General features: G+C 39.5%; 2 long non-coding RNA genes across 3 annotated transcripts in view; one reads left to right on the forward strand and one right to left on the reverse strand.

The window, feature by feature from the left end:
- Positions 1-13,253, forward strand: part of LOC129482993 (uncharacterized) — a 61,517-nt gene extending 48,264 nt beyond the window's left edge. The window contains exon 5 of the long non-coding RNA XR_008657871.2: positions 10,172-13,253. This is a non-coding gene — a long non-coding RNA (uncharacterized lncRNA). The remainder of the gene's footprint in view (positions 1-10,171) is intronic.
- On the reverse strand, positions 170-25,999 carry LOC129482992 (uncharacterized). 2 transcript variants are annotated; one of them, XR_008657868.2, is made up of 5 exons: positions 25,847-25,999; positions 14,115-14,203; positions 13,073-13,220; positions 1,652-1,762; positions 170-669 (listed from the first exon to the last, which is right to left on the reverse strand). It is a non-coding gene; the product is annotated as an uncharacterized lncRNA (long non-coding RNA). The 2 variants fall into 2 exon arrangements; XR_010121193.1 differs by lacking the exons at positions 14,115-14,203; positions 25,847-25,999 and adding an exon at positions 13,962-14,106.
- Between the last annotated feature and the right edge of the window lie 28 nt (positions 26,000-26,027).

Below are 26,027 nucleotides of genomic sequence, written 5' to 3' on the forward strand. Positions count from 1 at the left end.
GAGTAAATTCAATATCGCAGAAGAAAAAAGTATAGGTTCACTGAAAGTTCACTGAAAATCAACTGACAAAAGGCAGATTAGTAGGAGAAAAAGGCATACAAACTTTATTTTAATGTGCATAGCACAGGGGAATTGCAGGAGAATGATTGCCCAATAACTCAATGGGGTACAGATACTTATAGCCCCTTCTTCACAGGGGAAGGGAATATGGGGGAAATGTGGCAATCTGAGGGATAATAAATGATTTTTAGGTGGAAATAAATGGGCCTAATGCTCCGACAATGGTTAGTAATTTTCTTTGGAAATTGAATGGGGCAGAAAGAAGAAATGGTTTGGGATTCTTCCTCTGTGATATGAATTTTAATCGTCTCTGGTTAATAAAATTTCAAGGCAGGCAATTGTGTTCCTCTTTGGTAGGTCCGGTTTCTAGATAGATAAGGGAATTTTAGAGAACAGCTTCATCCTATGCTTTGGGGAGGACAGAGGACTGAGAGATGGGGGAAGGAGTTAGATCTTGAGCTGCTTCTTTAGATCAGCAATATTTTGGGGGTGAAATACTGATTTTTTAGTCTCCTGTTTGAAACTTTATTTTCAAAAGGTTTCACATATTAAAGTAGGATTGGTAGCTATGGAGAGAGAAATCGGGTTAGTAATCCAGCGGCAAGGGATCTGTAAAGGGAGAAAAGAACATAGATTATGATGAGAATAAATACATAAAAAAAGAACAAATCTAAGCACTTTTAAAAATCCAATTAAACTAGTCCTTATTTCTGGAAATTGGCCAGTCCAATTAAACAAGTGTGTTTCATTTTAAAAGGTGGCATTGTAGATAGATTCTCAAAGCTAGGTCTCTATAGATGATGTAGGCAAATAGAGCTTTAATAAGAGGGCTTTTATGGAAACAGAAACAAAAAACAAATGTTAATGGGTGAAACAATTTATAAACTAGTTTCTTTAGAGTCTAGAGGGCAGTCAGTTGAGAAGATTAGTGGCAATCTGACAGATTTTCGTAGTCTGCATTTTGCGTGTAGAAAGTTTGTCCAAATATAAGCTGTTGCAATAATATTTCTTCAAAGCCAAGTTGACTAGTTTCAGCCTCAGGAAAAAGGCAGTTTTAGTTTCTAATAATTCCAAGTCAGAAGGGTGGAAGAAAAATTGGAAACATTAGTCTGAGTGTCTCAGCCAGATATTGGAGGAAAATAAAAATGTGTGATTCAGTCCAGATACAAAGCTCAGAAACAAATGGACAAGGCTAGAATCTAATAACAGGCATATGTGAGGTTTTTTTCTATGACATAATTTTTTTCTCTCTAATCCTCCCATTTCAACCAAAGATAATCATAATTAGACTGTTTTGTTTAAGTTTAGTCTTTGACCTGATTATTTACAAAAGTTTAGTAAGAATGATGAATGACCCTATAGGCTTGTTCTAAGTTGGCTTTGCTGGGATATTTTCATAAAGAATCCCAGATTAGACTTTTTAAAAAGCCCCTTGGCTTCCTAGCTATGTTAAGAAGTCAAGCCAAAAATCTGACTCACTCTCAGACTGTGTCTGTAATACCTGTATAAATGGGTGAATACCTCTTTTCTCAAGGTCCCTCAAATAACTTGAGGTTCATGGGCCTGTCTTAAGGTGACATTCATTACTCACCACAAAATCAGGAAGCTTGTAAGGGAACAATGTAGACAAGGTACAAGGCCAGTCTCTCCAAGGGACATTTTATTGGCTCCACAAAAGTCAACTTCAGTCCCTCAAAGCAATCTGATCACATCTAAAAATATTGCATTTCAGTCAGAGCCTTGGTAAAATAACCAGTGTTTCCAGTTGTGTCTTGTTATAAAAGAGAATGAGTTCTTACTGAACTTATGAAATAATTGTATTGCCATAAAGTAAGAATACTCATGAAGAATTTCTGAATTCTGAAGGGATCAGGTAGAGAGAAAGGTAAATGTTTCAACTTTTTTCACAGAAATATACTTTGTCTATAGCTTTTACTGTAAAGCTATAGATAGCTTAAGAGAAAACAGTTTTCTTAACTCTGGAAAATAAAACTTGAAAAGGATAAGCAATGTTTCAAACAAAAGAATCATAAAAATTATTTCAGTCCTTCATCATTTCAGCTTTATGTAATTAATTCTTGTTCTGCTTGATGTTAGGTTAGCAATTTTATAAGTCTATTTTTTTTTCATTAGAGTTCTGGAATTTTAACCAGTCCAATGAATGGTATGGTCTCAAAGTTTTCTAAAAACCTTTTAACTTACTAAAAAGGTTTTTGAAATGATGACAACTTTTATTCTTGTTTATTGCATTTACATTTACCTGATTTACTCATTCTTAACAATTATATTTGAATTGGTCATAAAAAATAAAGCTAGTCATTTAAGTGATTTTTAATTTTAATTTATTATTTATTTTATTTCATTTTTTTTTTAGACAGGGTCTCACTCTGTCACCCAGACTGGAGTGCAGTGGCATGATCATGGCTCACTGCAGCCTTGATTCCAAGGGTGAAGTGATCTTTCCACCTCAGCATCCCAAGTAGCTGGAACTACAGGTGCACACCATCACATTCAGCTAATATTTTTCTTTTTACTCACTCAGCTAATTTTTGAATTTTCTGTAGAGATGGTGTCTCACCATGTTGTCTAGGAATGATCTTGAACTCCTGGGCTCAAAAGATCCTCCTGCCTTGGCCTCTCAAAGTCTTGGGATTACAGGTGTGAGCCATTATGTCTGGTCTATTTTTTAAAAGGCAACACGAGGCTAATCCTGTGTCAGCAAGGAGTTTATCCTACCAAGGCCTTTGAGATACTGGACGCAGATACCCCCTGCAATGTCCCTCCCACAGCCATCCTGGGTATCCAGGAAAGCTCTGAAGGGCAGGGCCCATCTGGGTCCTAGAGTTACATATCAGATGCAGAGCCCAGGACAGAGGATAGACTTTTGAAGACAATGTCTAGAGGATCCAACCCCACTGAGCATGGCCAGAAGGTATAGCTGGGCCAGGGAAGATGGGGCCATATTGGGCTTGGCTCTGCCCTGCAGCTGGTGGCTTAGGCACTGTAGACCCACATGTCCCCAGGCCTCACCATAGCCACCTGTCCAGAGCCCAGAATCCAGAAGCTCAAAACGAAAGATATAAGCTCACAGTAAGATGTATGTAAGGTTAGGGGGAACCCAGCAGCCAGCCCACAGCACAGTTTTACCTCACAGACAAATCAAGCAAGTATTAAAAATATCACAGAAGCAACAATTTTGTAACCTTAAAATGTCTATAAGAGACAGCATAAATCTGTCTGACCAGTAGACCCAGGCAAAAACGTCTGCATTAATAATGACAATTCTGAAGGCATTTCCATTTTATTTTACCAACAATTTAAAAATTAGCTTTATTTACCAAAGATTTATTACAGTCATGTAAACTTGAAAAGCATTTGAGCTTATCTACTTAATTTAGGAGTGTTTATTTTAAAATCAATTTGGTATTATGTAGACAATATAGAAACACAGGTATAATAATCTACATACATGTAGACACAATATACAGCACCACATGCATACATGATATGTATCTAAAAACCAAAGAGATACAGGAATTCAGTGCAAAAGAGAGCAGACCTTTAGATCTGAGAAGAAGCTGATTATGACTTTTGAGGCTCATGAGGAAGACAGAGGACCCCAAAAGAGAGGGTCAATAGTGCCTTTTCTGTGTTCTGCTCAGGTTCTCAGCATTGCTAAAAGTTTCCTTTAGATCTTTGTGGTGGCCAGAGTGCTGTTGCTTCCTTTTAGCAATTTTTATCAACTGATTACCAAATGAAGGAGGGAGGGGATTAACTGGATGAAAGATTGAAGGTGCCAAAAGGAAAGAGGAGAAGTAAATGGACCAAGTCTTAGAGGAGTCAGTTTGGGAGAATCTTAAGTTGCCCAAAAGGTCAATGAAGTTCTAGTTAGCAGGGGTTCAAAAAAAAGGGGTCTTGTTGACTAAGAAGTTTCCATAGGAGAAATAGAATTTAAAAGAGAAGAGAGAAGATTAGCTTTTAATTAAACTGACTTTCAACCATAGAGCTCTGTAAATTTTTTTTTTTCTAAAAAAACATACAAGCAGCAAACTTTCCGTTATGTGAGCAGCCAGCCTTTTGTGAGAGCTGAGAGACTGAGGAGGGGAGCACTGGCAGTGGTAGTGGGAGCAGCACCTCTCTTTTGCCACCTAAGAAAGGCTTTGGTTCCCAGTGGTGGTGGGACATACATCTCTCTGATCCAGTAGAGGATGCAAGATAAACAGAAAAAAAAGTTGCTATCACACTCTTAAAATAGAGTTTTAAACCAGAAGTATTCCTAAGTAAATTACTCAAAACCAAAACAAATAGGCATACATGAGAATAAAACCAAGAAGCCCTTTATGGGTTAAAACCAAGAAGCCCTTTATGGGTTTAACCCAAGTCTCCAAAAGAGAAGCAAAAGTTGCAACCCTTCCAAGATCTAGACCCCTCCCAGTGACAGCTTAAAGCAAGGAAAGTGTCACCAGTCACAAATGAAGTACAGCACACATCTCTGTCTGGTCATATTTTCTAGAGACCTAACTTCTCAGCTGGCCATCTACACACAATGGCCCAGCAATCTGTGTGCCCCATAGGTGGAAAATTAAAAGCGACAGTCAGTTAGACAACAGAAAATGAAAAGTTGTCTATGTGAGAAGAAAGAATACAAACAAATGGGTACCTCAAATATTGAGTCATACAAATATAAATTCAAAATGAATAATTCAAACTAATTTTTATAAATGTTTCCCCCGAGTTAAAGGATTTATATTTTCAAGGGGCTGATTCCCTGACCAGAGAACTAAATCAAACCCAGACCACAGTGGTAAATGCACAGAATCTTAAACACCAGACCACAGGCTGGAGTGACTTTTTTACAAATCCCCCTGGAAATTCAAAGTTGGCAGTTTGAATGTTCAAAGAATTTTAACTTTCGTTTTAGGTCAAATTTTTGCTTTTTAATTTTGTCAGAATAATTTTTAAGACTAGCCTTCCCAATATTATGTGTCTTTCTTTTAATTTGGTTCTCTCATCAATACAAATAAGGCAACTGCTTAGGGCAAGAGATCTTCAAATTTTGTGTTCAAACGTAGAAGTCTTTCTAATTCAAAAAACTATTATCTGGCCATTGATGATTAGAATTTCCAATGGTGTATTTATTTTAATAGCGACTCAATCTAATAAGCCTCTTTACGGGAAGATCAGGAGGCATAGAAGATGCAGCCTCCATGATTCTCAAAAATTTACTCCCAGAAATAGGCTAAGATAGCAAAAGATTTTTGTTGCTGCAGGTGATTAAGGATGGTATTTGTGTGAATGATGTCTCTATTCTCCACACAAGCACATGGACACATGGACACTCGGCCGTACCACCAGTTATAGATCCACCAACTTCTGGGATTGGATTTGCCCAGCACTAACCAGGCAACAAAGATTGAGACAACAAAGCCCCTTGTGGATGAGGCTCCTTATTAAGACAAACCATCCTGAGAGCATAGCATCTTAGCAACAGAGTACGCTGCTTAAAATTTTATGCCTCTTGTGTGTCCCAGTCCTTTCAGACTGGCCACCAGACATGGTCTGAAAATCACACACCCTAGATAGCAGAGACCAAAAAGAGAAATGCTCCCACTTGGTCACAAGGCAAGCTTTCAAGGACATAAAACAAGAAGAGAGGGCAACCTCATTCCGTTTTTATTTTGGAGACCCGCAGCACAATTTGTCTAAATAGATGCTGGAGGTGTGCTGAGAACTGTAAAACTCACTGGTCTGTTGAAGCTGGCTTGAACAACAGGCTTATGTTTTAGGCCTGTGTTCTACCCTATGGTACCCCTCTTTATGACAAAATGACACAGGAAGACAAAGATAAAGAAAAAGCAAAGACTATTTCTGGGCATAAATGGATCAGACAATATGAATATTCATACCAAAAATACACCAGAGTCACTGCACCTAACAATAGTCATACAAATGCTTTTCTCCCATTAATCTTAAATGTAAAAAGGAAAAATAGACAAACAGTAATTTTTACCATCTGCTCAACCAGATTCCACAGAGAGAGACTAGGAGTCTGGTAACAATTTCTTACTCTTATATTAGCCTCTCAGGTCCTGAGTTTCTTTGGTTGTGGCTTCCAGAAAAGCAGAGCAGTTTGGGATGTGCTGCTCACAGCACGAAATATGTAAGAGTAAAGGGGGCACATTTCCCTCTTCATCCTCTGACTGTTTGCTGAAAATCAACAGAGAAAAGCAGACTAATAAGACAAAAAAGGCATACAAACTTTATTTTAATGTGCATAACATAGGGGAATTGCAGGAAAATGACTACCCAATGGGGTATGGATGCATATATACTCTGCTTCATAGCAGAAGGGAAGATGGGGGAAATGTGGATGGTTTGAGGGATAGTAAGTGATTTTCAGGGGAAAATGAATGGGCCTCATACTCAGACAATGGCTAGTAAATAATAGTCTTTGGATATTGGAGTGGACAGACAGCAGACAACGGTTTGGGATGAGTTCATCTGGTGTTTAATTTTCAGTCTCTTCCTTTTGATATGAGTTTTAATCTTCTCTGGTTAATGAAATTTTGGGGAAGAAAAGTGTGTTCCTCTTTGGTAGGTCCAGTTTCTAGGTAGATAAGGGAACTTTGGAGAGCAGCTTCATCCTTTTGGGAGAGACAGAGGATTAAGAGATAGGAGAAGGGGTCAAAGAGACCTTGAGACTGCTTCTTTAGCTCAGCCACATTTTGGGGTGAAATATTCTGTTTTCTTTTAAGATCAATGAACTTGTAGATATAGCAATGGGATTTATCCAAAATGAAGCATAGAGAGAAAAATGACTAAGAAAAATTGAATGGAGCTACAGAGATCTGTGGAAAAATATAAAGTCGTCTAACGTAATGGTAATTGAAATTCCTAAAAGAGAAAAGACAAAAACATTTGAAGAAATAATGTCTGAAATGTCTCCAAATCGGATGAAAATTATAGCCCTGGAGATCCAAGAAGCACAACAAACCCAAAATAGAATAAACACACACATACACCCCCCCACACACCCCATGATAAAGCATTATAATAAATAGCTAAAAACAAGTGGTAGAAATATTCTTAAAAGCAGAGAGGGAAAATAGATATATGTACAGAGGAACAGTAAGAATGACTGCAAACTTCTTGTCAGAAGCTATGCAGACCAGAATACTTTAAAGAGCAATAGATAGATAGACAATAAATCCTGTCAACCTATAATTATATATTCATGAAAAATAATTCTTTGAAAATGGAAGTCAAATAAAATATTTTTCAGACAAATACAAGCTACAAGAATTCACTTCCAGCAGACCTACACTACAATAAATTTAAATCAAGTCCTTTAAATCACAGGAATATAAAACCTATGTCACATAGAAACTTGGATGTATACACAAGAATGGAAAGGGCTGATATTGATAAATATATGAGTAAATATAAAGGGTTTTTTGCCTCATTTAAACATTTTCTTAAAAGATAATTGAATTTTTTTCTTTTTTTTTTTTTTTTGAGACAGAGTCTTGCTCTGTCACCCAGGCTGGAGTGCAGTGATGTGATCTCGGCCCACTGCAGCCTCTGACTCCTGGGTTCAAGCGGTTCTCCTGCCTCAGCCTCTGGAGATCTGGGACCACAGGCCATGTGCCACCATGCCAGGCTAAGTTTTGTATTTTTAGGAGAGTTGGGGTTTCACTGTGTTGGCCAGGCTGATCTCAAACTCCTGATCTCAAGAGATCTGCCCACTTGGCCTCCCAAAGTGCTGGGGTTACAGGCGTGAGCCACCATGCCTGGCCCATTATTTGCCTTAAATAATGTAATATTGAAGGCAAAAAGAGTAGAAATGTATTTTGCAGTTAAAATAAGGCGAGAAATAAAATGTATGACAATAATAGCACAAAAGATAGCAGGCAAAAATAGAAATATAATGTCCTAAGGATTGTACGTTATACATGAAGTAGCATAATATTATATCTATATGGACTGTGAAAAGTTAAATTTGAATATTGTAAATCTTAGAAGAACTACTTAAAATAATAAAAGAGTATAGCTTATCAGCCAATAGTGTCTATAAATAAAGTAGAAACAGTATATTCCAAAAGAAAGTGGAAATTTAGGGGAAAAGAAATAAAAAAGGGATGAGACAAATAGAAAAAAAAGGAAGATGGTAGATTTAAATTCAACCATGTTGATAATTACATAACATGTCACCCCAATCAAAAGACAGAGCTTGTTAAAAATGAAAGACAAAGCTGTGTGTGATCTGCAAGAAACTTACTTTATTATTATTATTATTTAAGTTTTTAAATTTAAATTTTAGATTCCAGGGGTATGTGTTTGTTACAAGGTTTGTCGCAGGTTTATTGCAAGGTTAGTTATATCATGTGATGCTGAGGCTTAGGCTTCTATTGATCCCATCATCCAAACAGTGAACATAGTACCAATAAAAAGTTTTTCAGCCCTTGCCACCCTCCTGTCTTCCCTCCTTTTGGAGTTCCCAGTATCTCTTGTTCCCGTCTTTATGTTCATATGTATCTGAGGTTTAGCTCCCACTTATAAGTGAGAATATGCAATATTTATTTTCTGTTTCTGAATTAATTTGCTTATAATAATGGCCTCCAGCTGCATCCATGTTGCTGCAAAGATCATTATTTCATTCTTTTTTTATGGGTGTGTGGTATTCCATGGTGTGTATGTACCACATTTTCTTTATCCAAGAAATTCACTTCACATGTGATGACAAAAATAGGTAAAAGATAGAAATAGATATTTCATGCAAATAATCAAAATAAAGTAAGACTGGCTGTATTAACATCAGAGAAAACAGAAATCAGAAAAATGATTATTAGCAGGGATGAAGAAGGACATTTTATACTGACAAAGGGTCAATGCATCACAAAGATATAACAATCTTAAATGTGTATGCACACAATAAAAGAAGCAAAAACTGATGAACTGGGAAGAATGGGTAAATCAACAATTATAGCTGGAAATTTCTGCATTCTTTTCCTAATAACTTATAGAAGAAGTAAACAGAAACTCAGCAACACTATTTACTGAATAGTGAATAATACTATTTACCAACTTGACTAATTGATGTAAATATGTCCATATAATAGCAACAGAATGTTCACTCTTTTCCAGTGCACATGGAACATTTGCCAAAATAGACCATGTGCTGAGCCAAAGACCAAGCCTCAACAAATTTAAAAGGATTGAAATCATAAAAAGTTTATGTTCTGCCTATAATAGAATTTAATAAGAAGTCAACAACAGAAGAATCTGGAAAGTCGCCAAATATGTGGAAATTAAACAACGTATTTCTAAATATCCCATGGGTCAAAGCAGAAATAACAAGGAGGATTAAAAATATTTTGAACTAACTAAGAACAAAAACGCAGCATATTAAAATAGGTAAGATATGGCTAAAAACAGATCAAAACTTCCACTTCAAGATGATAGAAAGAAGCAAATTAAATCCAAAAATAGGAAAAAGGAAATAATAAACGTAAAAGCAGACATGAATTAAATTTACCAAAACTAAAAAAATGAATGAAACCCACAGCAGGTTCTTTGGGGAAAAATTAATAAAATTAATAAACCTCTAATTAGACTTACACAGAAAAAAAGAGCGAAGACACAAATTCCCACATCAGGAACGAAAGTGACGCATCACTACAGGTCCTACAGACTTTAAGAGGATAATAAGAAAATATTATGAACAACTTCATTTTGACTACTTTGATAACTTAAATGAAATAATTCTTTGTTACAGTGTTACTTTGTATTAGAGAGAATGTTTTTATTCTCAGGCGATAGATGCAAAAACATTTAAAGTGCAGCTCACTTTCAAATGGTTCAGCCAAATGTCGATGATTGTTGAATCTAAGTGGTGAGTATACAAATGTTCCTCGTATTCATCTTTTATCTTTTTTGTATATTTGAAAATTTTTGGAATACAAAGTTGGAAAAAATAAATTATGCACAAAAGATTGCCAGTAGAGCGGCTGCCATTCAAGTTGAGTCACTTGAAACAGGGCTTATGATGGGAAGGATAGTGTCATGATCTTTTGACCATGAGATCAGGGTTGTGACCTTCCTTTTGTTTCAGGATGAAGCTTCTTGGTGATGTAACAGTCTGTGGAAACTCCCACAGGACAAATGCAGAAAGGAAGGACCTAGATCACTGGATGGTCAATGTTGCCCCTTGCACTAGCAGCAAAGGCCTACACAAATTTTTTGAGTAGCTTTATCTAGTTGTCCAGCTACTGGGAATAACTTGTAAAATCCCCTGGATAGTCAACAGCATTGGGGCTTGCTTTGTAAACAAAGACCTGACCTACTTAAGTCTTCCCAGAGGTTGGAAAAAGAGGCTTGACTCACACAGACATGAAACCTTGGCTTAATTGGACACTAATTACTCATAAGAGATCTGTTTACCCAAACTTCCCATAGACCAAGCTCAGTACAAAATGAGAGGATGCATAAAGAAGCAAGATATTTAGAGGAAAATGTCACAAATACATTTATCAGTCCCCAAAGTCCTTTTTTTTTTTCCCAGAAGTGATGTTGCTAATTGCACAAAAATAAACAATATGGGGTTGATAAATCCCACATTTAAGGGCTGAGAATAGTGTCCCTACATTTCTAAGCAGCTGTATATTTGGAAATGAATACAATTGAAAGTAAGGATAATTGGCATTCTAAAGCCAATTGGATAACTTGGATGAACAAACAGAATTTACCATATTTTGATATGTTTCTTTGTGATTAAAGTATCTGTAAAGGAAACAAATTATTATATTGCTACAGATTTTATTACTGAACAAGAAAAAAAGGCCTGATGTGCATTTCCTTTTGGCCTTTGGTCTTGGCTGATGTTGGGCATCCAATGAGCTTCTTTGTCTTGAATGAAGACTTAAGAGGGAGTGAAAAGTAGGAAGAGCATCAAAACTTCTTTGCAGGATGTAATCAAACCACCTACTACTTACTGTCTTATGATCCATTTATTCAACAAATGGAACATCTCAATTGCTCAGTGCTATTACAGACACTAGGTATAGTCTTAGACAAAACAAATTGCTGTTTTTATATAGCTTGTATTATGGTTGATGTAGTAAAGTCAAAATTATTTAAATAAAGGAAGATGTGAGGAAGACTTTAAACTTAGAAATCTGGGTTCTCATCCAAGCTTTGCTGCTGGCTTGTTGGGGGAACCTTGGGTGATGAGTTGGTTGACTCCTTCTGGATCTCAATGTTCATCCATCAAATGAGGGAATTTGACCAGATATTCAATAATGGCCCTTCCAGCCCCATCTCTATATGAAAGGGAAACCACAGTATGGGCCCATGGGGAAGATCATGGACTTTGGAGTAAAACATTTCTGGCTTGGTCAATTATTTAATCTCTTGATCTCGATCAACTCATGTAACTACTCTGATCCTCAGTTTCCTTGCTGCAAAATGAGATACTAATATTTGCTCAAATAAGATAACAGGCAAAACAATCATGAGGGCTCCTGGCACACCACTGTGCATGGCTTTTGCTCCCCTGGGGAGCTTATAAATGAAAAAAAGATTTTACAATGCAAAGACAGTAAGCATTTTGTTAGTGAAGCAACAAAATAATTGGGCAATTTCCTCTCAATTGCACCATCAACTGATGCCCAACCTAGAAAGCATTTGGCTAAGAATGGAAAAGGAATCTTTGCCCAGATCCCTCAATTTTGACCATCATGGCATATACATGAATTGGCAGACTAAATTTATGCTCCTTTTGAAAACTGTGTCCATTCCAAGAAGTCAGGATATTTTCACCCAGCCTGGCCTAGGCAGTGGGACTCCCCAGGGCTACAAGCAGAGCCACAGTGCTCTGGGCTGGGCTGCCACACTGTCATGCTGGGGCAAAGATGGCAGCAGACAGCTCTGTTGGGTAACAGCAGGAAGCTCTTGTCACAAGAGTGATCTCATCTCTTAGGGGACTATGGTAGAAATGCAGGGCAAAAGCTATAGGAATTGTCCAACATAATAACTATGTTTTTTTTTTTAATTTTCAAAACGTGATAAATGATTAAGAATATAAAACTGGAATTTAGAACTTACAAAGAACTTGTATGAATAAATTAAAAAGACAACCTAATTTAAAAATGGGCAGAAGTCTTGGGCAGGCACATTACAATATAGCAGGGGTCACCAAATTAAAGCCTCACCAGCAAAATCCACCTCCCACCCCAGCCTATTTTTATAAGTAAGCTGTGTTGGAACACAGCCAATCCCATTCATTCACACATTGCCCATGGTTGCTTTTGCTTGACAACAGCATAGTTGAGTAGTGGGGACAAGACCATATGACCTCCAAAGCCAGAGATATTAACTATCAGGCCCTTTATAGAGTGATTCACAGAGACCCCCATAATAGAGGAAAATACAAGTGGCCAATAGCACATAAGAAGATGCCCAGTATTACAGCTAAGAGGAAAATGCAAATTACACCCACAGTAAGATACCATTATGCATCCATTAGAAAGGCTAAAATTAAAAGGACTGACAACAACAAGTGTTGGCAATGGTGGGCAACAGCGAGAGCTCTCACACACTGATGGTTGACGTGTAAATTGGTTCAATTTTGGAAAACAGTTTGGCAGTGTCTACTACAGTTAACCATACATATTGCCATGCCCCAGAAACTCCTGGGCATATTCTCAAAAGAAACGAGGGCTGTGGCCACCAAGAGACATGTGTGAGAAAGGTCCTAGCACCTTTATATATCATACTCCCAAACAGAAAACAACACATACCTATCCACTTTAGGATGAACTAAATAAATTGGGGCATATGCATTCGATGGAATAGTACATAGCAATGAAAAAAATAAACTGTTGCCCCATGCAAAGATGTTTCACAGACATAACGTTAAGCAGAAGGAAGCAAATCTCAAGGAGCCCACACTGTACAATTCCAATCTATATGAAGCTCAATAACACATGGTACTAGAAGTTGTAATAGCAGTTACCTGTAGGACCGGAGGTTTGTACTGAAAGAGGAGGAACATCAGGAAGTCTGCTGGGGCCTGGAAATGTGAGATGTTGCTCTGGGAGGCAGTTGCATGGCTGTAGACATACGTAAGACATTATTGAATGGTATACCTGAGATTGGAGCACCTACAAAAGAAGGTACAGTGTTACATCTCAGTGAAAAAGAGAAAATATTAAAGAAGAAAGAGACTGTGGATCATTTTGGGCTTGAACCGTATGTACTACATAAGTGGGTACTACAGAGTCATGTCTCAACTACAATTCAAACTGCAATACCTTTTAAGCTTTGTGTTGAAAAGAATGAATATTTGGGAATGTAATTCTGTGTTTGTGATAAAGTCCTCCATAACAACCGATTCAAAGCAAAGGAGACTACAGATTCCCCTGGTGCCCTGCCCCTGTCTCTGATTGGTGCATGTTTGTTGGGACATCTACCAGAGGGGATTAATGTCCCAGGCTAATGCCACTCCCTGTGCCCAACTCATGTCAGGTGGCTAGGGGGGGCAGGCAATCCAGAGCCTTCTTGCTTCCCCAGTGAGGGATGGACAGGAGGAAGCGCCCTCCAAAGGGCCGGCCTGTCCCATGGATTGTCCAGGAGGAGGACAACACAAAGGCGAGGTAGTTTCTCGGTGAGCCCATGCCTGGCCTTGCAGAGCAAATACTGGGGATCACGCATCACGCAACAGGCAAGTGGCCCCACGCCCATAAACCACAGGATGCCAGGGATGTGGGATTGGAGCTGCCCTGTGGGTTTTCTCAACGAAGTAAATACTTCCTCCGAGGAAATTTGGGTCCTCTACCACTCTCAGTCAGTTGCTTCCTGACTGGTCCACACGTGCTGGGATTCTGGGTTCAACTGGATCTTACCATCTTGGAGGGCTGGAGCCACATTAGAAATGTCCCTGTAGCTCCTGCCTCCACCACTACAGGCCTGTAACGCTGCTCGCCTTAAGTGGTCAGTTAACACAGTGCATGGATGGTCTGGTCCATGAATGCCTTTTCCAGGTGTGTTTGACTTACAGCCATCTCTGTTCTCACTACGAAGAGAGGAGAGGAGCTTCACAGAGGTGAAGTCAGTGGAAGATGCTCCAACCCTCCTTTGAACACACCTGCAACAAGGAAACCTATCTGATTTCCCCAGCTTTCCTCCCTCCTGTCTTGTGGCAGAGCAGTGCCTCCCTTCAGCTGCCTTAGAGCAAACCAAACACAATTGGGCCTGTTTTCACCCAGCAACTTGTAGTGTTTTGCCCAGATTCCAGCAGTGAACTCAATGTCATTGGATGGGTTCATAATGCATGCATTTGTTCATACTAGGGAATTCCCTGGAAGGTTACTTGTAAAATAAATATCTAACGGGGGAATTAATTTATCTATGTTCTTTTTCTTATTGGTTCTGTCTCCTTAAAAATATGGAGAATGGTTATCAGGCATACATAACTTTTTCTTTTAATGGCTGGTTCAGGCTAATTAGATTCCAGGTTTGAGGTTTTGCAATGGCTGTGTTTTGAAGTGTTCATGTGGCCCTGCGTGCGTTTCCTGTGGCTGGCTTAGTAAGCACCACAAACGGCTTGGCTTAAAACACCAGAAATGTATTCTTTGATGGTTCTGGAGATCAGAAGTGTGAAACCCAGGAGTCAGCAGGATTGGCTTCTTCTGGTAGCTTCTATGCCTCTTCCAAGCTCCTGGTGGTTGCTGCAGTCCTTGGCATTCCTTGGCTTGTAGCTGCATCCCTCCAACCTCTGCGTTGGCCTTCACATGGCTTCTTCCCTGTGTGACTCTATGTCTCTGTTTTCTTTCCTTATAGAGGACACCAGTCATTGGATTTAGGGCCCACTTTGATTCAGAATGATGTTATACTAACTCATTACATCTGTAAAGACCCTTTTGCCAAATAAGGTCCCATTCTGAGGTTCCAAAAAGGCCATGGATTTTGGAGCGATAACTATGAAACCCAGCCCAAGCACCATGCACCCAATGCTCATTTCCATCAGCCCACTCTTTGCCAGTGGGTAGAGAGATCTGCCTGTGACCACATGATAGGAAGTGGATGGATGTCAGGCCTTATGTTCTGGAAGGAGAATGTCTGGATCAAGTGATGGGGAGGAGAATGAAAGCTGGAGAGCTGGTTGCCATGGTGACTCCTTCTTCAGTCTCCAGGGCTCTCCCAGCTTCCATAAAGTCCTGTTCCTCCCGCCATAGGCTTGGATTATTCCTGAGTCAACACGCTGTACTTTCAGGGCCCTGTGGGTGGCCAGCAGCCTTCCCTTCTCACTTGATTGTTTGGGGACCAGGGATGTGGCAGCTCTGGAGGAGGTTAGGACAGGGCTGTCTTTCAAGGAGGGTGAAGATCACATGAGTCCAAGTTGAAGGAGGGGACTTGATTTGTTATTCTAGCAATGGGTAGAAGACCGGCTGGAGCCTGACTCAACATACAACAGCTCACACAGCTTTCTTGGGGCTTAGCCTTCACTGGTAAGGCAAGAGTTCTCACTGGACTTTTATGTCAACTGATGGCAAGGACTTTAAGATTTAGTGTGGTCACTAATGTATTATGGAACCTGAAGAACTGGGTGAGGGCTTTGCTCTGAAAACTACACCTGGAGACTTCACCTAGGGCATTTTCTACGGGAGCACTTAGGTGGAACAGTCTAGTCTATGCCTAGGCAGTCCTGGGCACTCTTGCAAGTCTCAAATTTCACAACCACTGTTCCCCTTTTTCTCCTCCAGAGAGTTAACTGAGATAGCTTGGCGCTAACTTTGCCAAGGGAAAAAATGTATTTTTTAAATTCCCAGGCAATTTTAATAATAAATCTTAATAGATGGGGTAAGAGCTGCCTTCATCCCATACAGAGAATACAATGGTGCTAGACTAAGTAGAGATTTTATTTCAGCTTAAAGATTCTGTTTGATGTCTGAAATTACATGTTTAGGTGGCATGGGGAATAGGACTGTTCTTTAGCATCAGTTTCACAATACCTTAATCTACTAGGTTTCATTCACCTTATAATTCTGAAATTTCATCAGCAGTGGGAACAGAAAAGGATATTCACATGCTAGCCCCAAATTGGCTGTGATTGAAACTAATGATACAATTACAGCAATGAGTGTTTGCAACGGTTGATGATCAGGTACCGGTGTGGGATGAAATGGCAGAGAAGTGGTGCTTGTGGGTGACGTGAGTCTCCATTGATCTGTTGAATTAGGTGCCTCTTCCTCTGGCATCACTGACAATTCTTGGTGGGGCCCGAAGGTGGGGGTGGGTTACACTCTGGGTCAATTTCTTCTCCTCTCTCTGACGTGCTGAGGCCCATGGATTCAGTGAACAAGTGTGGGATCTATTTGTTCAGCCCTTGAAAAAGCTCAAGGGAAGATGTCTCCTAGGGAGTGGTAGCTCCTTCCAATTTCTGGGGTTGGAGGTTCTCCCTGCATATGGGAGCTCGGAGCCTGGAGCCCGAGGCTCTGGATCTTCTCCCAGGAGAAGACTGCAGTGGGCCTGATGGGCCATGGCCAAGGCTGAGACTTCAACTCTTTGTCCCTGCTGTGTTCCCTGAGAAGGCTTGGAAGTAGGGCAAAAGCCACGCACTCCTCTACAGCCCCACAGAGAGAGTGTCAGGACAATGGAAAGGGAGTGATCCCCCCAGAGGAAGAACGCCTTGTGGACTCACACAGAGGAAGTTTGTTATGACTTTGATACTTGGAAGGCATGAGCCCGGTTGTAGCTGTGAGCTGTCTGACCTTATTTGTTCCGATGGACTCCACTGTGACTCTGGACAGATCATTCTATTGAAGACAGTTTGCATATCAGCAGGATTATTATAAAATATACCAATATGATTCTTCCTCCCGAAAGTGGCAGAAACTCAGATCAAACTGGCTTAAGCTTCTAAGGGAACTCATTGACTTGGGTAATTGACCAGATTAGGGTATGGGGCTTTATGGATAGCTGGATCCAGAGTCACAGATGCTATCAGGATTCTCTCTCTTTCTGTTAGCTCTACTACTTTCTATGCAATAGGTTACTTCTCCAAAAGGAATAAGATGGCCACTGGAGCCCCAGGATTACAGGATTCTTTGTGCTTGGGATCTTATGGAATCCTGGACCTGCTTGGGTCACGTGCCCATCCCTGTGCTGAGGAGTTGGAAGTCATTTTCAGGTTGAGGAGGGCATCCCCAGAAAGCCAGAGAAGGGGGCAGAAATGCAGGGTGGGCTCAACACCAGGCCTCCGCTACTGAATGTCAGGACACCAGCCTTCCTGAAGGGACATGTTAGGTGGACACCCAGTGAGAGCCTATGATAGCAACCAGCAGCAGTTGGAGGAGGGCTGGGTGTGGTGGCTCACGCCTGTAATACCAGCACTTTGGGAGGCCGAGGTAGGCGGGTCACTTGAGCCCAGGAGTTTGAGACCAGCCTGGGCAACATAGCGAGACCACAACTCTACTAAAAAAATAAAGAAAAATTAGCTGGGTGTGGTGGTGTGTATTCATCATCACTGCTATGAAGAACTCCTGAGACTGGGTAATTTATGAAGAAAAGAGGTTTAATTAACTCACAGTTCCATAGGCTGTACAGGAAAGATGACTGAGAGGCTTCAGGAAACTTAACAATCATGACAGAAGGTGAAGGAGAAGCAGGGACATTCCTCACAAGGTGGCAGGGGGCAGGGGGGAAGTGCCACACACTTTTAAACCATCAGATCTCATGAGAACTCACTCACTGTCTCGAAAATAGCAACGGAGAAATCTGTCCCCATGATCCAATCACCTCCCACCAGGCCCTTCCCCTAATATTGGGAATTACAATGCAACATGAGATTTGGGTGGGGACACAGAGACAAACCACACCACAGTGCATGACTGTAGTCCCAGCTACTTGGGAGGCTGAGGCAGGAGGATTGTTTGAGCCTGGGAGTTCAAGGCTGCATTGCATTCCAGCATCCTGGGTGACAGAGTGAGACTGTATCTCAAAAGAAAAGAAAAAGAAAAAAAAGGTGGAGGAAAAAAAAATTTAATAGCAGAAAAAATAGGAGTCTCCATACTGACAGCCTCACAACTCAGAGAACTTGAAAAATGTTATGTAGACAATGGCAATAAAGGGCTGGCAGGTCCCTGTGCATTGGTGAACACAGAACCTTCTTGAGGCTGTGCCCTTCAGCTTCGTTTGGAATTGACATTTTAAAAAACACTCCACCCACAGGTTTCCTTTGAGAGACTAGAGTACCTTTGAACTTAATATTCAGGTAAATAAAAAGACCACTTGGGAGAAAATGATCTCCTCTGAAAAGCTTGTCACTTAACACTTGTTTCTTAGGAGAACTACAAAAAAGTCAGCAAAATGGCAGAATTCTTCTCTGACATTTAAAGCTTTCCATGTGGTTTGCCACTGAGAACAAGGTGTATGTTCTTTTCAATTGCCTAAATCTTGCTGCCCCAGCTGGGAACTTTGCTGCAGAATCCAGAGAAGTGACTCTTCAGGGTCTGAGAATGAACTTGGATGGAAAAAAATACATTTTTATTTTTACTAATTTCCAACAGATATCAAGCATTTTATTCAACTAGGGAATGGTAGCAACAGATTACAGCAGCATTAACAAGACCTGGGATATCATCACCAATCAAAATCCTGGATATTTCATAGCACAAGAACATTTGTTTCAGAATCTCAAAGTACTCCTCCTACTCAACATGACTTTGAAATTGCAATAGTTGTTAGAACTGTCACTGCAGTTTGATATATGATGTGTTTACAAAGAGGCACATATATTACTCTTTCAGAATTATAACTCTTATGCATTTCAATATAATTGGCTTCCTTTGTCATCTTCTGAATTTTATGTATTTAAAAATATTATTCTGATGTTAAGAATACACAACAAAGAAAGGATAGAATTTTCAACAAATGGTGTTGGGGAAATTGGATATCCACATACAAAAAATCAAAATAAAATTGGATTCTTATCTTAAACCCTACAAAAAATTAACTCAAAATGGATTAAAGATATAGACATAAGACTTGAAACTTTAAAATTCCTAGAAGAAAACATAGGTGATGACATTGGTCTGGGCAATAGCTTTTTGGATATGACACTAAAAGTACAAGCAACAAAAGCAAAACTAGACAAACACAATTACATCAAACTAAAAAAGCTTTCACACAGTAAAGCAAGCAATCAACAGAGTGAAGAGACAACTTACAGAATGCAAGAATATATCTATTAATCATACAGCTGAGAAGGACTTAATATCCAAAATATACAAGGAACTAAACTCAATAGCAAAAAACAAAAAACAACAACAAACCAAAACCAACTCACATATAACTCAGCTAACAATGGGCAAAAGATCTGAATAAATATTTCTCAAAGGAAGATATATGAATTACCAACAGGTATATGAAAAGATGCTCTACACTACTAATCATCAGGAAAATACAAATTAAAACCACAAATGAGATGTCACCTCACACCTGCTAGAATATCTATTATCAAAAAGATAAGTGATAACAAATGTTGGTAAGGCTATGTAGAAAATGGAACCCTTGTACACTGTTGATGGGAATGTAGATTGCTACAATCATTATGAAAAACAGTATGGAAATTCCTCAAGATACTAAAAATAGAACTACCATATGATCCAGCAATCCCACTTCTGGGCACATATTTAAAGGAAATGAAATCAGTATCTTGGAGAGGTATCTGGACTCATGTGTTTATTGCAGCATTATTCACAATAGCCAGGATACGAAATCAACCTTAGTGCTTAGTGTCCATTGATGGATGAATGGATAAAGAAAATGTGACACACACACACACACACACACACACACACACACACACACACAGGGATATTATTCAGTCTTTAACAAGAAGATTCTGCCATTTGCAACAACATGGGTGACCTGGAGGACATTATGCTAAGTGAAAGCAAGCCAGACACAGGAAAACAAACACTGCACGGCATGATCTCACTCATATGTGGAATCTAAGAAGGCTGGACTCAGAAACAGCAGAAGGCTGGTTACCAGAGGTGGCAGTAGGGATGAGAGTGGGAAATTACGAGATGTTGGTTAAAGGGTACAGACTTTTAGGTATAAAATGAATAAGGTCCTTAGAGCTAACGTACGGCACAGTGACTGTGTTAATAATAATGTATTTTAGACTTGAAAATTGCTAACAGAGTAGATCTTCAGTAGTCTCACCACAAAAAAAGGTTGAACTATGTGAAGTGATAGATAACATTAATTAGCTTGATTGTGGTCATCATTTAACAGTGGATATATGCATCAGAGCTTCATGTTGTACATCTGTATTCCATTTTTATTTTTTCAATTATAACTCAACAAACCTAGAAAAAAATAAAAATAATAATATCACTCTGAAAAGTGGTCTGCGGGTTTTGCTAGCTGCTGAAAGGGGCTGTGGCACTTCCTAGATGCTGTGCACTATTCTATGGTTTTCCATATATTATTAAGTGAATCCTCATAGTCACATTATGAGATAGGTATTAATAATTAAGATGAAAAAAACTGAGGGTCACAGAGTAGATAAATTCCCCAAGGATAAAGCCAGTAAGTGGAACAGTTGGCACTGAAATCTAGAAATCCAAGCCCCTAAGCTTTTTGCACCTCTCCTTGATGAGGTGACAACCTTGTCTTCGTCCAGTGAGGGGCAGCGCCCAGCCCTGTCCCAAGCCCAGTGCTTCCTTCCCCCAGTGATGTTCAGAGAGAGTCCCAAAGTGAGCAGATGTCCCAGGGCCAACTGAGGGGCCCCGAGGCACACTCAAGAGGGAAGTGCTATCGCAAGAACAAAGGAAACCCACCAAGGGCTGTGCCGGGTTTGCTTCCCCAAAACGCTCCTGGTAAAGTTTCCCAAACTTTTACTTTCTGTGATCACTTAATGAAGATTTAACTTACCCAGAGACAAATCTCAGATAAATTTTTTAAAGGTGTCATCAGAAATTTTCCAACAACAAAGAAAAAACGCAGTGTTCTAGGTTCGTAATAATGAAATCTGTTTCTTACAGTGAGAGAGGTGATATTTTCTCTTTCCCTAAAACCTCTCCATCCCTGTTGATGATAGAGAGCTCAATCCAACAAGAAGGTTTCTTTCTTCATTTTTCTTTTTTTTCAAATTGAAAAGTAAAAATTGTACATATTTATGTTGTACAACATGATGTTTTGATATTTGTGTACATTTTGGAATGGCTAAATCAAGCTTTTTAACATATGCCTTACCTCATATACTTATTTTTGGAGTGAAAACACTTAAAACTCTGCCCTTCTAAAGATTTTCCAGTGTATAGTATATTATTATTAACTGTAGTCTCATTATGTATAATAGATCTCTTGAAATTATTCCTCCTGTTTAAGTGGAATTTTGTGTCCGTTGACCACCATCTCCTCATCCTCCAACCTCTACTCTCTGGTAGCCACCATTCTATTCCTTGTTTCTATGAGCCCTACTTTTTTAGATTCCACGTATAAGTGAGATTATGCAGTATTTATCTTTCTGTGTCTGGCTTATTTCACTTAGCCTAATGCCCTCCAGCTTCAGCCATGTTGTCACAAATGACAGAATTTACTTCTTTAAAGAGCCCTCACACTCTTGCTCTCTCATGCTATCTTGCCCGTCTGCCTTCTGCCATGGGATGAGTAGCAAAAAGGCCCTCACCAGATGCAGCCCCTTGACCTTGGACTTCCAAGCCTCCAGAACCATAAGAAATAATTTTTCTAAATAAATTAGCATGAGGACTAATTTAAAGGTTGAATAGTATTTTCTTTATCCATTCATCCATTAATGGATACTTAAGTTGATTCCATATCTTGGCTATTGTGAATAATGCTGCAATGAACATGAAAGTATAGATATCTCTTCAAGCTACCGGTTTTATTTCCTTTAAATATATGCCCAGAAATTAAGTTGCTGGATCATATGGTAGTTCTATTTTTAATTCCTTAAGAAATCTCCATACTGTTTTCCATAATGGCTGTATTAATCTACATCCCCACCAACAGTGTACAAGGGTTCCATTTTCTACGCAGCCTTGCCAACATCTGTTATCTTTCATCTTTTTGATACTAGTCATTTTAACAGATGTGAAGTGATATTAATGTCTTATTGTGATTTTAATTTGCATTTCTCTGATTAGTGATGTTGAATATCTTTTCATATACCCATTGGCCACTCGTATGTCTTTTTTGAGAAATATTTATTCAGATTCTTTGCCCATTTTAACTGATTTATATTTGTTTTTGCTTGTTTTTGTTTTTGCTATTGAGTTGTTTGAGTTTCCTGTATATTTTGGATATTAACTTCTTATCAGATGTCGATTTGTAAATATATTCTCCCATACTATATGTTGTTTCTTCACTCTGTGGTTATTCCCTTTGCCGTGTGGAAGCTTTTTTGGATTGATTGAATTCCATTTGTGCATATTTATTTATTTATTTATTTATGTATTTTGAGGTGGAGTCTTGCTCTGCCACCCAGGCTGGAGTGCAGTGGCACGATCTTGGCTCACTGCAACCTCCCATTCCCGAGTTCAAGGATTCTCCTGCCTCAGCCTCCTGAGTAGCTGGGATTACAGGTGCCCACCAGCATGCCCAGCTAATTTTTGTATTTTTAGTAGAGATGGAGTTTCACCATGTAGGTCAGGCTGGTCTTGAGCTCCTGACCTCCTGATCCGCCTGCCTCGGCCTCCCAAAGTGCTGGGATTACAGGCATGAGCCACCGCGCCCGGCTGCATTTTTACTTTTGTTGCTTGTGCTTTTAGGGTCATATCCAAAAATTCATTGCCCAGACCAATGTCATAGAGCTTTTTCTCCATGTTTTCCTCCAGTATTTATAAGGTTCTACGTCTTATATTTAAATCTCTTATTTACTTTGAGTGGATTTTTGTGTGTGGTGTGAGATGAGGGTCTAATTTTATTTATTTGCATCTGGATATCAAATGTTTTCAGCACCATTTTCTGAAGAACTGTCCTTTCCCTATTATATGTTCTGGGAATCTTTGTCAAAGCTCAATTGACCATAAATTCATGAATTAATTTCTGGACTGTTTATTCAGCTCCACTTGTCTGTGTCTGTTTTGTGGCAGTTTTATGCGTTTAGATTACTATAGCTTTGTAATAGATTTTAAAATCAGGTAGTGTGATGCCTCTAGCTTTGTTCTTTTTGCTCAAGATTTCTTTGGCCATTCATAGGTCTTTTGGGGTTCCATCCAAATTTTTGGATTGTTTTTTCCATTTCTGTTAAAAAAAGTCATTGGAATTTTGATAGGATTGTATTTGACTCTTAGATCACTTTGGACAGTATGGACATTTTAACAATATTAATCTTCCAATTCTTTTTTTTTTGTTTTGCTTTTTGAGTTGGAGTCTCGCTCTGTCGCCAAGGTTGGAGTGTAGTGGCACGATCTTGGCTCACTGCAACCTCCTCCTCCTGGGTTCAAGCAATTCTCTGCCTCAGCCTCCCGAGTACCTGGGATTACAGGCGCCTGCCACCACAGAGGGCTAATTTTTTGAATTTTTAGTAGAGACTGGGTTTCACCATGTTGGCCAGGCTGGTCTTGAACTCCTGACCTTGTGTAACACCTGCCTTGTCTTCCCAAAGTGCTGGGATTATAGGCCTGAGCCACCACACCCGGCCTTAAATCTTCCAATTCTTAAACACAGAATATCTTTCTATTTATTTGTGTCTTTTTTAACTTCTTTCATTCATGTTTTATAGTTTTCAGTCTACAGATCTTTCATTAACTTGGTTAAATTTACATCTAAGTAATTTTGGGCGGAGGCGCCACTGTAAATGGGATTGTTTTCTTGATTTCTTTTTCAGATAGTTAATTGTTCTTATATAGAAATACTACTGATTTTTGCGTATTGATTTTGTATCCTGCAACATTATTGAATGTATTAGTTCTAACAGTTCTTTGGTAGAGTCTTCAGGATATTTTATATATGAGATCATGTTGTTTGCAAATAGAGACAATGTAACTTTTTCCTTTCCAATTCAAATGCCTTTTAGTTATTTCTCTTCTAGTTGCTCTGGCTAGAACATCCAGAACTATGTTTAATAGAAGTGGTCAGAGTAGGCATCCTTGTCTTTTTTTGATCTTAGGGGAAAAGATCCCAACTTTTCACTGTAGAGTATGATGTTAGTTATGAGCTTTTTATATGTAGCCTTTATTGTATTGAGGTACACTCCTTCTATCTCTCACCTATTGGGACTTTTTACCATGAAAAATTTGGAACTTTGTCCGGTGACTTTTCTTTATCTCTTTAGATGATCACATGGTTTTTGTCCTTCTTTCTTTTAATGTGGTGTATCACATTTATTGATTTAATTATGTGAAACCATCTTTGTATCCTAGGAATAAATCCCTCATTAGTCTTTCAACTGGAAAATCTTAGCTCACAGTTAAAGTTCAGAAGGACTGTCAGTAAATAGTCAGTGGCTCAGAAAGGATTTAAATTCAAAGTTGACTTCAATATTAGGGAAAGATTTCTCACTGAAGAAGGCTCTACTTTCCTGAAAGATTATAGGAACTACCAGGAAAACCTTGAGCCATGCTGGGGAATGCTAAATTTTCTTCCCTTCCCTTTTCCTTTGTTTCCATTTCCCTTCCCTTTCCTCCCTACCCCCAGTACATCGTCAGTCTCCCAGCATGTTCCTCTCTCCTTTCAAGCTCCTCTCCCTGAATTAGGTATTCACAGAGTTCATTCAAAAGAATTAATTAAATGTTACATAAAAGTTAAAACCAACCAAAAAGAGATGAGTAAAATATTCACTTCACCTGAATTTTTCAATGAAAAACCCTGAGCACAGTTTTCATGGAGTTTAGTAAGCAGATTTGCAAAGGCTCCAGGTCAGGGAGAATATTCAGGCATCGCCATGTGCCCAGGACCCAGCAATGTACTCAGTCTATGTGCAACTGGTACTCAGTCTATGTGCAACAGGGTTGGGCAGTGAAAGTTGATTGAGGTGGGAAGAGCATCTTGTGTTGTTATAATAGAATATCACAGACTGGGTCATTTATAAAGAAAAAAATCTTATTTCTTATGGTTCTGGAGGCTTGGACGTCCAGGGTCAAGGGGCTGCATCTGGTGAGGGCCTTCTTGCTACTCATCCTATGGCAGAAGGCAGAAGAGAGCTTGGGAGAGCCAGAGAGTGAGGGCTGAACTTGCTTTTATAACAATTCCACGCTCACAATAACTAACCTGCTCCTTCAATAATGACACTAATCCATTCATGAGGGCAGGGTTTCGTGACCTGATCACCACTTATTAAGGCCCCACCTCTTAACGCTTGCACACTGGGGATTCAGTTTCCAAAACCTGAACTTTGGAGAACACATTCAAACAACGGCAAGGAGAAAAATGAGAAAAAAAGGAGAAAAAAGAGAAAAGACGGACAGAGGAGGGAAAGAAAAGGGAGAGAGAAATAGGAAAGACAAAGAATGATAGAGGGAAGGCAAACAGAGACAAAGATTGAACAAATTAGAGAAGAGGGAAAGGGGTCTGGGGTTTGCTTCTCTGTAAACATGAGTTCAAGCCCTGTTCTAGCCTCGCCAGCTTTCTGAATCTGATTGACTTCTCAACCATAGACTAGGGATCACACACAAACCCCAGAGAATTAAGGAATGCCAAGAGGGGCTTGAGGAGCACAGAGCCAGGCCTCGCCCTCCATAGGCACTCCGTGAATAGAAATGCAAGTGGTGTAGGGCCTGGCATTGCTCTGTCACCAAGAGCCGCTACTCACTTGGGCTTAGAGGATGGAGTTCTCCTCCGTGTCTTATCTCAGTCACAAATGCTTCTGCTGAAAACTGCTCCTGTTCTCCAACCACTCTTTCCTCTGGAACCATAGTGGTCCTTTGGGATCAGAGAGCACAGCTGCCACCAGCAAGGAGCTGCAATCGCCTACCAAGAAGCTGTAGCAACAG

The sequence above is a fragment of the Symphalangus syndactylus genome, chromosome 5 (assembly GCF_028878055.3).
Source record: "Symphalangus syndactylus isolate Jambi chromosome 5, NHGRI_mSymSyn1-v2.1_pri, whole genome shotgun sequence".
NCBI classification, from domain to species: domain Eukaryota; kingdom Metazoa; phylum Chordata; class Mammalia; order Primates; family Hylobatidae; genus Symphalangus; species Symphalangus syndactylus.